The sequence below is a fragment of the Nicotiana tabacum genome, chromosome 24 (assembly GCF_000715075.1).
Source record: "Nicotiana tabacum cultivar K326 chromosome 24, ASM71507v2, whole genome shotgun sequence".
NCBI classification, from domain to species: Eukaryota; Viridiplantae; Streptophyta; class Magnoliopsida; order Solanales; family Solanaceae; genus Nicotiana; species Nicotiana tabacum.
In genome coordinates, this window is record NC_134103.1 from 24,717,787 (window position 1) to 24,721,625 (window position 3,839).

Below are 3,839 nucleotides of genomic sequence, written 5' to 3' on the forward strand. Positions count from 1 at the left end.
TTTCTTGTGGAGCAGGCAGAATGCCTTGGCTGTATATTGAAATGCATCTCTGGTTCGTGTCGGTCGACCCTTGCCAGTGTACACACCACTCTGGATCGGGTCATACGACCTCGGCATAATCGTGGGTTATATCGCTTGCAGTCCGAATATTCACGAGATTTTCCTTCCACTGATGTCTGGCATTTTATATGGTACTCCTTATCCATTTGATTTTGGAATTTGATGTCTTTATAGTTTTTGAGATAGGATACGAGATTGAGAAATTTATATCGTTAAAAGAAATTTTGAAAGATTATGTTAGTTACAATTTTTACCTCACTGCTACTGTTGTACTTCATATTTGTTTACGATTTATCATACTGCTTTACTAGAGCTCTAGTAAGTGTCGATGTCGACCCCTCGTCACTACTTCTCCGACGTTAGTCTAGATACTTACTGAGTACGTTTTGATTTACGTACTCATGCTCATTTCTGCACTAAATGTGCAGGATCTGACAGGTTAAATTGGTGGTTATCTTGGCGTGTAGGCACAACTGTTGAGGAGACTTTATGGTGAGCTGCATTTCAAGCTACGTATCGTAGCCCACAGAATCTCCATCGTACTGTTTACTTTATCCTATCTTATTTACATTTTAGATATATGTTGTATTATTATTGTACTCCTTAGTAAACGCTCATGCACTTGTGACATCGGGTTTTGGGATGTTCTAGAATTTATTTATGGTTTGCTTAACCTCGATACACTTTTACTTGTATATTATTTAAATCGTATTTATCTACGACTTTAGCGCATAAATGTCGCCACCTAACAAGATTCATGATTTTAAAAATATTAAAATGAATTATTAAGTTGTTAGTTCATCGTTGGCTTGCCTAACGGCGACGTTGGACACCATCATAACCTATAGTAGATTTTGGATCGTGACAGTTTCAATCTCCTCATTGTTAGATTCTTCCATTGAATGGTGTTGTTTTCCATGGTTTGCCATGAATTTGCACATCATACTTATTGTTCCTTGAGCATTGTTCCATTGTTGAGACAATTCATTGATTTGTGTCCGCATATTCTCAATTTCTTTGGGTGAAGCAGAAGCACCACTAAATAATGCGGCTTGACGCCTAGATGACGGCTGCACTCCAAGTCCGTAGACTCTATCTTTATTTATTTTCATGAGAAATTAAAAATAATATATTTAAATGAGCAAGAGATGAAACATACAACTTCTGCAAAAAATATTAAAATGAAGTCATATTGAAAAAATTACTAAAATATTTTATTCTTTTATTTACTCCACCGGCTGCCTGTATCTATATTGAAGTCATACATACGGGCGTCGGTTGAGAATCGAGTTGAGTTTGTTGCCACTACTCAATTCTTCTTTGATATCCTTCCTGAAATGTTGTTGACAAACATTATATAAACAAATTAATTTTAACCAAGAATAAAGGTAGTATTGAATTTAGAATCTTACATATGTCTCTGATGCACGCGGTTCGACCCATGCTAGTATTTCTCGGTTCAACGGCATAGACTGGGAGCACCATATCAAAATATTTTCATGCTTCTCCATCTGACGGATGACATAGCACACCATCTGGCCTTCTATGTTCATAATGCTATCTCATATGAAGAGCAGAATTCATTGATGCATACAACCTCTTTAACCTTGGTATAATGCGTAAGTAGTGCATCGCCTTCACTGGAACCTTCTTTTGTTTAGTATTTGTGACTTCTTTGTAACGTGGCTGGTTACAAAATTTATAATTTTCTAAAGCTGCATCATCTTTATAGAATAACATGCAACATTTCTCACAACAATCAATCCTTTCCGATGAAAGACCCAACTTGGAAACTAATTTCTTTGCCATGTAAAAATCTTTGGGCAAGTCAATCATGGTCGGATTAAGTTCATTCATAAGGCCAATGATAGAATCCATGCCCGCTTGAGAAATAGAATTATCTGATTTAATACTTAGTTATATAACTGCAACAGACAACTTGGAATACACTACGCCTTCATAAAGCAGACAACTAGCTTCCTTTAACTGTTTGAAGAAGCTCTCAGCCTCATCATTTGGTTTGGATTGAGTCCCAGGGAACATCTCAAAGGTATCCTTGATCATTTCATTAAATCTTGAATTTCAACATTAATATTCTCCGCTATGGGACTACCTTATTCACTACCAAAAGAGTTCTGAAAAAGCACTTCATCTACACTAGCATGACTCTCCCCATGAACAATTCACACATAATAATTTTCCATAAACCCCTTCTTATATAGATGAACAATAACAATATCGGGCCCCAATAATTTAAGACACTTGCATTTCATACAAGGGTACATAATCGTCCTTTCGATAAGAAAATCATCAAGTTTCTTTGCCTTAGCAATAAAGCTAGCAACCCCTTCTATAAACTCATCCCGCAACCCCGTACTATTTGAATGATTCCTATCATACATCCATCTACGATGCTCAAATTTCATCTACACATAGAAGAGAATTAGAAGTTGAAATATATTTATGTTATTTACACTAACTAATAAATTTTATTATATTCTTTAAAGGTTACTTATCTAAATAGTTTAATTATGTATTTTAGTGTAATCTAATATTTATCCATCTTATTTAGTAATCTAAAAAGGTTTTTGCATTTATCCAAATTTATTAGTGAACTAAAAAGCAACAACCAGCATTAAACATTATATTCAAGAAACCTTAAACTTAATATCATTTCAAATCAACTTTATTTTAGAATCATTTCATATGTTTACTTCACTATTGTTAAAATTATACTAGCTACATCATATTTCATAAGTTTACTCACGGGCTTCATTGTTATCAAACAAAAGAAACAGTCATAATTAACAAATATTTAAACTATTTCAACATATAAAAATTAAATAATTCAAATATCGTATAAAAATTAAGGCATTTAATTTAAATAGCATAATTTTTTAATATAATAAATAAAAGAAATTCAAATAATTGGTATCTACAATAAAAATTATGCAAAAAATAATTGATTAATCTACAAGAATAATTTAATAATTTACCAACTAATTTTTAACAATTCAACTAATTTTTCTAGCAATTAAGCCATAAAATAATTTTCAAAAAATTAAAACTAACCTTGCTATGAAGAAATCTATAGCTGGACGAGGTAAAGATGGTGGTGGCCGCTACAATCCAAAGCTTGTGGAGATGCTGGCCGCTACAAAAAAATAAAGTTAGGGTTCCTTGGATCCTGCCGCAACCTTGGAGAAGCTAGAGTTCCGTGCGAGAGAGAAGAAGAAGAGATGAGAAAGAGCTATACCTTGGAGAAGGGAGATGGTGAAAGTGCGAAGAAGCTCAAATTTCCCGATGGGGCAGAGGTGGGAGGTGGGAGGCAGAGGAAAAATGAGAGGAGGAAAAAGAAGAAAGAGAGGAAGAGAATAGAAGAGAGACGGGGAGGTTTTTAAAAAAAAAAAAAGATTTTCGACCGCTTCGTTTGAAAACATAAAATATTATATAATTTAAAAAATATTTCCGACCGATTTGGTCGGTAAAAGCACTGACAAGTCAGGCATTGAAATTCACAGCAATTTTCGACCATATCGGTCGGAATATTAAAAAATAATTATTTTATATTTTAATTTTTTTCCAACTGATTCAGTCGAAAAGCTAAATCTAATCAAACTCCGGAATTTTTACTTTTATTGACCGACTGAATCGGTCGAAAATTTAATTCCCGCAATTTTGCGCCAAAATTAGCGACCAAAATTATCGGTACAAGAAAATATTTTAAGAAAATAATAAATAATGTTTTTGGCTATTTTCGATTGAAACGGTCGCAAATT

At 33.7% G+C, this 3,839-nt stretch overlaps 1 long non-coding RNA gene across 3 annotated transcripts; it reads right to left on the reverse strand.

Annotated features, from left to right (window-relative positions):
* Nucleotides 1-1,252: 1,252 nt before the first annotated feature.
* Nucleotides 1,253-3,467, reverse strand: LOC107795888 (uncharacterized). 3 transcript variants are annotated; one of them, XR_001650270.2, is made up of 4 exons: nucleotides 3,317-3,467; nucleotides 3,133-3,214; nucleotides 1,473-1,700; nucleotides 1,253-1,392 (listed from the first exon to the last, which is right to left on the reverse strand). It is a non-coding gene; the product is annotated as an uncharacterized LOC107795888 (long non-coding RNA). The 3 variants fall into 3 exon arrangements; XR_001650265.2 differs by having other exon boundaries at nucleotides 1,473-1,746; XR_001650263.2 differs by having other exon boundaries at nucleotides 1,473-2,486.
* Between the last annotated feature and the right edge of the window lie 372 nt (nucleotides 3,468-3,839).